Source organism: Silene latifolia, chromosome 10 (genome assembly GCF_048544455.1).
Source record: "Silene latifolia isolate original U9 population chromosome 10, ASM4854445v1, whole genome shotgun sequence".
Classification (NCBI taxonomy): Eukaryota; Viridiplantae; Streptophyta; class Magnoliopsida; order Caryophyllales; family Caryophyllaceae; genus Silene; species Silene latifolia.
In genome coordinates this window covers 112542332-112552812 of record NC_133535.1, presented here as the reverse complement: position 1 = coordinate 112552812, position 10481 = coordinate 112542332, and the positions used below count along the sequence as shown (strand labels likewise).

General features: G+C 40.8%; 1 long non-coding RNA gene across 1 annotated transcript; it reads right to left on the bottom strand.

The window, feature by feature from the left end:
• Positions 1–453: 453 nt before the first annotated feature.
• On the bottom strand, positions 454–8888 carry LOC141609130 (uncharacterized). The gene is made up of 2 exons (XR_012527234.1): positions 8608–8888; positions 454–645 (listed from the first exon to the last, which is right to left on the bottom strand). It is a non-coding gene; the product is annotated as an uncharacterized LOC141609130 (long non-coding RNA).
• Positions 8889–10481: the final 1593 nt, after the last annotated feature.

Below are 10481 nucleotides of genomic sequence, written 5' to 3'. Positions count from 1 at the left end.
TAATGGAGGGAGTATATTCTAAACTTTTCATCTTTAATCAATACTATATATATATAATTCAAAAATCAAGGGACTTCAATGTAAGTAAATAAATCTATACAATTTCATTATATTATATAGTTTATTAGATGTACAAAGATGTTTAACATAGACAAATATAATATAAGTAGGTTATGTTTTGGAAATTATGTAAAGGGAAATAAATTAAGATTGTCTTAAAAGATACTGTTTCGTGTTGAATACAATCAAGTCAGTGTCGCCCAATCCAGAGTCAGGTCAACGCGCTCCTTTCGGATGTTGGATGGTTGGATGCCCCTCTGCCTCGAGCTTTGCCTATACACGTAGCACACAATGTAACACCCCCACATACCAAGGTGCCTTACCAAGGACCACTCCAGCATGAGAAGCTGTTACCATCTCGGTTGCCCGAGGTTAGTATATCAAAAGGAACCATTCAGAAACATTTATTAAATTATCAAGTTTAACGATTACACCGTCTCAAAGAAATTCCAAACTGAAAATCTCAATACAACTGAAACCAAAACAGCTAAACTCGTAACAGCGAAAGCTAGACTCGAAGCGATGCCATCCCATCTTGTCCCCGTAGCTAAAGACAACCATCACCTGTCACAATCTGCTCACAATCTCCGAATGGATCACCACAGTTTTATAAAACAACAACAGGGTCAGTTCACTACATAATTAAGATAAGCAAAATACAACAATATCGATAACAACTATTCCACAACCATTCTCCCTTCCCAATCATCTCACATAACTGACTACACACTTAAGTGTGTAGTCCTGTTACTGCCGCAACAGATAATCCACATCGCCAGTGGGGGACCGTAGCCTTGCCCACCTAGGCCCCGCTCATCGCAACGAGAAACTACCCATGTTCCTTAATGTGCACATCCCCTCTTGTGGCGGGTTCCACAAGGGGCGAATCAAGGGCGTGAAGCCACTCCCGCAAGTGACTCCACTCAGCCGAGGACGCACCTCACAATCATAGTCAATCCATCACAACTTCAATACTTCAGAATACAATCAACAACAATATTATCATATCAATTAAATCACAACATCACATCTTAAATCAATTATGCAATCAACTGAGTAGGGAAACCCTACCTTAGCATATATCCGATTACGAGTCAACAACGGAAGCTAGAATTGCTCTTCTACAAATTCTCTACCTAACAACATCACAATAATTCAATCACAACATGCAAAACATCCCTTTTCTCCAATTTCCAATACTAGGGTAAAACCCTAAAAGACAAGACTGATAAAAGGTATAAGGCTAGTGACTTACCGACGCAATCAACGCAAGAGAGGAATGAATAAGGACTCACGAACAATCAAAGATCTTGGAGAGATTAGAGATGATTAGAGTACGTACAAATGTTTTAGGTTTTGGTAAAAGTGAAAAGTGAAACTGTTAATCGTAATTTATAACTCTAATTATCTTTAATCAAACCGCGGAAAAAATTCCCGTCAGACCGAATACCCGGTCGAGTATTGAGAATACTTGGCCGAGTATCCCTTACTCGGTAGAGTATTACTATACTCGGCCGAGTATTCCTGGACAGTAGCCTGACCAGAAACACACGATGCATTACTCGGCCGTGTAAGCCCTATTCGGCCGAGTAATAGGACTTAGATAAACGTGGTATTACAGTCTTCCCTCCTTAAAACGAACTTCGTCCTCGAAGTTCAAACCCATACCTACATAGCATACACACATGCCACTCAGCCAACTAACATCACTTAACTATCATCCTACATCCTCGACGCTAACTCAAACAACAACGCCTATCTCAACAATGCAGCTCACAACATAACATCAACCGTAGAATAACTCACTTAACTCCATAATACTATCGAATACCAAAAACATAAGTGTTGCCAACTCTGTCTTACATCCATAACGATCACTAGTAAACTCAATACGAAGACAATCCACCGAACAAGATCAACCACCAAAACGGAATGTTACATTCTACCTCCCTTAAAATGAACTTCGTCCTCGAAGTTTACTCATAATTCTATCATCACCCAAACTGTCAACACTATCGAAGTATACTCACACTTATAATCTCCATACTAGTAAAATCACTGCCCTTACCTTTAATAAAATCAACCACAACACAAATCCATCCTTTATTCTACACCAAGACTCAAACTTTCACATATACTTACAACATGCACAACTATCAAATTCTCTTTGTCGCATCCTACTCCTCTTAAGATAAATGTTACGTCCTCGTAACCCACTAATACTAGATCCTTAGCTGTATTCTCCCCCTTATCCTCATCTTATATCACCTATCACCGACTATTACTTCAACACCGACAACCATCCCATATCCAAGGCTCTCTCTCCCTAACAACTCTCGTGCCTCCAATTATTCTGCACTCCAGCTAACCTATATCATTAAATCCTCAGCATAACCACTGCTCCATCTCTTCAACATTACCGCCAAATGACATACTTCTTTATACATGCACTTGTCTCCACAATCATGACTCACGATCCACAATTGTTATACACACTCACACTAGATCCTCAAGTTCTCCTGTTTATTGCCGTAAAACTCATCCATAACTTAACATAATACTAGTTCCCAATACCCTATACTCACTGTCCCTATAAAGATCATGAACCAGTTGCTGCTTCCAGCTCAGCACACACACACATTCCACAAAACTCTTGCCACAACTATGTCAACCAATGCCTCATCTAAAACAAGATCGAAAGTACTCTAACAACCTCTCACAACTGTGTCCCATTAACAGAATATCACTATACCATGACCAGAACGGAAACATACGCAACTTTATTCCATATCATACTCTACCCTTGTGGACATGGGCCACCCGCGCCGCGCGCACCCGCGCGTTGGTCTCGAGGCGGCGACACTTCTCCCACGGAACCTTGGTTTGCCAAAGCACGTCATGGGCCATTACCGATTGGTGAGGCATTGAAACCGGTGAAAGGTTGAATAAGCCTGCCTTTGTGGAGTCGCCACCAATTTTTATGGAAAATTGGAACCGTTCGAATACCTCGTGCCATGTCAAGACACAAAGTAATGACATAAATACTAAGAACTCGTTACCCTTAGCATTCTATGTCTAGAATGACTCTCGAATATGCCAATGGACACGGATGTCCAGAGATAACTGGAGTAAGGGGTGAGGGTACGTATTAGGAAGCTTTTTAATCGAACACCTAATCCCGCCCGCCTCGATAGCGGCCTCTACTAATGATTAGGGAAATTGTTCATATTTGATATGTCGTCGATGTAATTCATGCAATGCAACAAATAATAAATTAATCCTAGCATGTGAGATTAGACTAAGTCGGTGATCAAATAATTTAGCAAACGATTTGGGTGGAAGTTGATGTTAGATTCATTACATGTGAATTCCAAGTAAATAAATCATACATAATAAATAAATTACAATAGTCAAAATTACAATAATTACAAGGATTACTTGATCTACGTCAAGAGCACGCTCAAAAACGGGATTTCGAAGAAGAAAATAAAAGGAAAAATCAAACTAGAAATCAAAGTATGAAAATACGGCAGATTAGAGGTGATAATACGATTAGTAGTTGATTCAAACTGTAATTAGGAGCTACGTCAAAGCGAGAAAGAGTTCAGGGACAGAAACCAACCCAGAACAGACGGAGCATCTGCTGCGTCCTCTGAAAGAGGCGCAACACTTCCCGCGTCTGTTCTAGAGCTGGGTTCTGGCTGTGAAGTCAGAACCACGGATTAATTATCATTCGTTGGTAAATTTAAGATCGATTATCAATATTAGACTCAAGTTGAAGTGTTTTAACAGGTTATATGCATACTAATATCGTCACAAGTCAGATTAAAGGCTAAGTTTAAATAAATTACTACAGCGATTTGCGTAATTATAATTAAACGATGTCGGATTTACAAAAGGTCGAAACTTTAAACTCGAAAACGGAATTAAATTTGATGAACTGAAATCAAATAAAGAAAAATTTGTACAAAAGACGAACTCTAAAGACTCGATAGAGGAAAATCGAACCTTTAAAATCCGGGTTTGAATAAGATGACGAAAACCCGCAAATATTGAGTTATAAGGGATTTAAGTAAAATTAAACGTTATAATTAAAAAGGAATTATTAAAACATGATTTATGTACTGACATGACGAAGAAAACAAAGAGAAAACGAAAGAAAACAGAAAATTGCAGAAGGTCGAGGAAGAAAAAGAAGAGCAGGAGCAGCGGCAGCCTCTGGAAGAGGCGCAACAAGTGCTGCAACCCTTCGAAGAGGCGCAGCTGCTACTGCGTTTCTTCTCGACGTCAGACCTCCGCTGTTTTATAGAAACGATTTTAAAAGTTTGATTTTAAGACGGTTTTTAAACGTGCTTTTGATATAAACCTTACATTAGATGATACAAAATAAAAGTACAATAAATAAATGGGATTTACACCCTCAGACTTATATGTTTAACGAAACGAGATTGACTAAAGTTATCGTTTTAGTGATACTCGAATATGCGTGGAAGGTGCCCTTGTTAAAGGATTTAGATTAATTGATTAGGTTGATTAAAGTGGAGTTGGTCAAATTGGTCGGTCTATGCAACGTGACTGGGACTCAGAATGATCTGAGCTTACAGGTTAATTGATCAAGCACGTAGGCGTCGAAAGTAATAGCGTGGTCTAGAATACAAAGAGAGAGAAAGAAGGAGTGGAACACTCGCGTGCCAAATATAGAGACCGAAGGTCTCTATTTATACTAAACCTATGGAGGAGTTTAGGAATGACACGGATACGGAAACAAATCATGGAAATATTCTGGAAAGCGTGGAAAGAGGGCTAGGGAAGAAGCGTAGCAGCCACTGCGACCTTTGGAAGAGGCGCAACACCTGCTGCGTCATTTCCCTAGAGGTTTCCTCCTCAACAAGAAAGATTTCCGCGTTTTTTATGGAATTTCGGTAGATATGCACTTCCTTATTCCGTGAAACACAATATGCGGAAGATATTTCCTTAAAAATATTAAATTTAATTAGGAATAAATATCCATAGAATTCTGGAACACTCCGGAATATTCCGACTCGGCATTTAAACGGTTTTTAGAAAATGAAGCGGTTTTTGACCAGGACTCCAAATGAACTCTAATTACTGTCAAAATGACCGTATCGGCGTGTAGATGACGACTATGAGGTTGACTCGAGTGTTTGAGCTATAACTTGTCGATGAACTTATGAACTGTCATAAATCGCTCCGCATATCAAACATGCGGCCCAATCATCACAGGGTAGTTGGCGGGAAGTGTAGAAATGAGGTATCTACAGAGCCCCCACTTTGACTGAGGCTTGGACAAGGCGAAAGTCAAAGCATAGTCATCAGGTCAATCAAAGATTACAACCTGACGACTATGGCGACGCGAGACGGCTCAAGGGGTCTGAACCAAGGACCTGTCGTCGGGAACATTTTAAAGTCTGCCGACTATCGGTGAGGGTCGTTTAAAGTCCATTAGAATACCTAAGGAAGCTCGCTAGCCATAAGAAGAAACCATACCTGAGTTGGCAACGGCGCACCCTTGCTACCATGGGGAAGAATCATAAAGGTCGACAACGATGCGTCCTTAGCATCGCTGAGGAGAAAATAAAGATTCGACACGCCCTTTGCATTACTGAGGAAAATAAAGGTTTGACACGCCCTTTGCATTGCTGAGAAAAATAAAGGTTCGACACTCTCTTTGCATTGCTGAGAGAAATAAAGGTTTGACACGCCCTTTGCATTGCTGAGAGGAAAATAACGGTATCTAATCGACAACGGCGCGTCCTTAGCACCGCTGAGGAGAAAATAATGGTGTCAGATTGACAACGGCGCATCCTTAGCACCACTAAGGAGAAAATAATCCGCTCGGGTCGTCACAAGCGAAATTCCGATAAAGAGGAGAAGCCCATGAATTGCTTTTGGTGATCATGAATTCTCGCTGGGAAACAAAATGTCGTGGTTGTCTATAGTCTGTTGAGGGGAAAATACCGATTTGGACGAAGAGAACACCCAAAACGGAGCCATATGCTGGGGAAGAGGCGCATGAAGCTTGGGCCCACAAATAACGAACTTATAACGACTTTTGAGGAAACCTGTTGAGGAAAAGGCGCAGCAAAAGCTGTGACCTTTGGAAGAGGCGCAGCAAGTGCTGCGTCCTTTCCCGAGCTCGTCCATGTCTGGGTAAAAACCCAACTAAAGTCGTGTTTTGTTTTTCATTTCAAAACACAAATATTTCGTTTTCTTCATAAAAGCACAACCAAATTCCAACCAAATTCCGCCAAAACTTGATCAAATCTCGCCATAGACGATGACTAATCGAGGTATGTATCTTGTACTTGCTTTAATTTGCATTTGTGCTTGATTTTTGGGTCGAAAATTAGGGTTTATATACCCATTTATGTCGAAAATTTGGGGCTTTTGTCTCAAATAAATTTGCCTCATGAAATTGACATTATAAATGAGTAATTGGCCATTTTAGGAACATAACCATGCATCCCTTTCGAAATTTTGTCAAGTATTAAGGATTTGGGGGCGAAATGTGACAGTTTCTCTGCTAAACCGTTAAACCCTTCGAAAATGGCCCTATACTAGCCCATTTTTGATGAAAATTGATGTTCTGGAACCCTTGAGTAATGGGTAAACTTGCTATCATGCCGGATTTTGGATTTGTGACAGCTCCTCCGGGACACTTTTATATGGCATAATTGACATTGTTGCGAAATGCTGCCGAATTTTTGACTCAAACCCGCAACTAGGCTTGAACTTAGATTCATCTTGAATTAAATTACCACATGAGTGGTCGGGTTTTATAGAACTTGGCCAAATATGGCTAGAAATGCCGTCTTTAACGCTTGAAAATGCTTGGAAATATGCTTAACATTGCTTTATTTGCTTTGATTTGCAGAGGACGTTCCTTCTAACTCGGGGAGAGACTTCATGGACATTGACACTGAGCCTTCTACCATTTGGGAGATGGAGGAGGATATGAAGGAGGAGGCCCCATGGAGGGCCAATGTGGGACGAGGCGGCCATCAACTCGCGGGAGCGCCTGAGTGGGCCGAGAAATGGGATGAGAGATATCTCATTTGGGCGGCAGAGAGCCATTTGTCGTACATGATGGTGAGGAGTATGGTAAGCCTACAACTTATCCTTTCTTCATTTATTTACTTCTTACAAATTTCATTGTTCGTTTATTCGTGCTTTCCTATGTTTAAGAAAGCTTTCCTTTTGAATTGACGCAGGAGGCTGGGAACATGAGGTCCTTTTCTGGTTATACGATGATGATGGATGCCTTCGGGAAGCTGTCGAATAGGAAAAGGCTATCATCGAGCAAGGAGCTTTCGGTGCTTTGGTGCGAGGTAGGAGGGAGATCAAGGAGAGGAAGATCCGGGCTAACCTTAGCCTGATTCGAGCCTTTCTTGATCGGTTTTGGGACACGACTTCGACTTTCCATATGCCTTTTGGAGAGATTGGGGTCACCTTGGAGGACTACAGCATGATCTCGGGTCTGTCGTGCGGAGAGGAGCCGGTGGTGTGGCCGTCGACGGCGATGAGAGTAGACTCGGCCGAGGCGATGAGTCTGATCGGCTGAAACCTGGATACGAGTGCGGCCCAGGTACCCGGTTTGGTGCCGAGTACCTACGTCAGGGACTGCTTTGGCGGCAGGGTCCCGGCGAGAGTGAGGATGGATGGACGCATGGTGCCTCCACTACCTTGCACTGCTGAGCAGAGGGCTCGTCTGTGGCTGTGGTGGTTCTTGTCTTCGATTTACCTCATAGACAAGGGGGAGAGGCTGTCGACGAAGCTTCTTCCCTTTCTTGCTGACTTGAGTAGCCTAGATCACTGGGACTGGGTTACTCCTAGCTTTACGGTACTCACGCGCTACATGTACGTCCAGAGTTGATGAAGAAGGGGACTTCTCCTGCCACTGTCGGTCCTGGACTTCTCTTGGAGGTATGAACCTTTCTTGCAAATATGAAAGATCATATTATTGTTTTTTTTTTCATTTAAAATATATGAAAGATCATTTTTATAGAAAATGAGTTGTAATCATTATCATTACTTTGTCTGCAGGCGTGGGTGTACCCTACTTTCCTGGCTTCGCACCCATGAGGGCGGCGGACGTGCCGAGAGCGTACCCCGTTGTGAGGGACTGGGTAGTGTGTTGTCGGAAGAGCCAGCGGTCTTCTTACGATGTTTTAAGAAGGGGCGTGAACGCCCTGAGCCTAGGCAGCGTAAGCATCTCTGATCTTCGTTTTATCTTTTTTCTTCAGTTAGAGACGATCATAGGAATGACCTCTCGTTTCCTTGATTTAGTGGGTGCCTCGGCCTTGGGATAGCTACACTGGAGCTCCAGCCTTTGTGGCTGAGGTTCTCCGTCCTCGGAGTTCGAGTCAGTTGTTGTTGACGACGCCCATGGTGTAAGATCATAGATCCATATTAGACTCTCTAATAAAAATTAAATTATCTCATAATTTATCATTTTAGTGATCTATGTAACATGCATGCAAATATAAAAGCATAAAAATGAAAGTTAAGGAAAAACAATTTCCTTACATAGATTTTTATGGTAATATGGGCACAAACTAGATCACCTATCTAGTTTGTTCTTGAGCTAAAAAGAAATGGATGATCCTCCTTGAAAAACCTTCAAAAAGAAAGTCTTCTTCAAGTTGCACCCAAGAACAACACCCAAAATTATCTTACAAATATTAACTAGATATTTGTAAAATTTATCCTTGATAATATTTGTAATATTACTAACACTCTTAGTAATAATATTTTTGATTACTAACTTCTTAGTAAATGATGTATAATAATTTTAGAGAGATAGACCAAGTTTTATTCACATGCAAAAGTGAAGTAATGAGGTGTAGGAAAAAATGAACAAAAGATGGAGTGTGTATAGAGGAAGTGGCGGGTGGAGTGTTAAGTAGTGGAGTGTAGGATTCATTTTCCTTATTTTATTGTCCAACACATTATGACACACATAATGATCACATGACAACTATGGAAGAAAAATAAGCAAAGTGTAATGATCATGACCATCCACTACACTCCATTTACACGGTCCAATGTCCCATTTACGGGTCCAATTTGGTTCTTATATTTGTCGCACAAATACGTGTAAATTTTATTTAAACATCGTTTCATGTTTAAATGCTTCCAGTTAATTTCTTCCAAATCACTCCGTAAATATACGTGTACCGCTACACATATTATTTACGTACTAATATTAATCACATTAATCAATTAGTACAATTTTAGTGAATTAACAATTAATTAACTAAAATCCGTCTCCCAAAATTTATTATTCAATTATCGCATAATTAAATAATAATTGCCGTGCCTCGAGTTCGCAACTCGAAATCTCTCTAAAATAATCGACTAACCTCTTAGTCTATAAATCAAGGACTAAATAAATTGTATCTCATACAATTACTTAGTTATCAATTGGGGTTCGTTCCTATAGGTGTGACCGAAAGGGGTCAGTTGATCACCGCCGTCTCACGACAATAACGTGAAACTCTAGTCAGCCAACCGTTATCGATTTACGTTAATCAACTGACGAGAATCAAATAATTAAATATCTGATGATATTCCCTTAATGAGATTTATTATGTAAACGCACTATTGTGGAGGACACTAACTCCAACAATCTCCCACTTGTCCGACACAAGGTGTGCGCTACTAATTCTCTTGTCCGTTTTAATCTCCCACTCAATGCAAGGTGTCTTTCAGGTCGCACTTGCACATGAACATATCGCGAGTGGTTTTCTCGATCGGGAGTGTGACTACCTGACCGAAAAAATCTCTCACAGATTACTTCCGAGCGTGGCCACGCATTTGTAGTCATTAACTCCTTGAGTGGCCTTGAGATATAGTTTACCCAACGTGGGTGGACAATTCCTGTATGCCCTATCTATCTTTGCCCAATACAGCTCATCATGACTCAGAAGATGTCCTTTTGACCTCCTTTCACGGCACGACCTAGGACAAAAACCAAAGTCACTCAGAAACTGCATTGACTTGGATAATAGTCTCTAGTCAAAAGAATCGACTCATAGGAACATCTTAGAGATCTCTGCCACGACCAGGCGTCTATAATAGAACTTAGGGACTCTCTAAATGGTCACTGTCCGGCAAAGTGTCATACACTCTGCCTATGTAATCGACTAGTCATCACGTATGACCTTATGGTGTTGAACAACCATCAATCGACTTACAATCTAGTCACTCCGAGACGTCACCTCATTAAGTGATTAGGGACAAAATACAATGTTCATCTTGTTCACTTGAATAGTGTTCAACATTGTCTCCACAACTTATTCAGATAAACAAGGTATTCATGTTTTCAGTCAAACTGAATAATTGAGTTGTTAAAGAGACTCAAACAATGAATGCGATCATCACTTATGTAAATATCAATA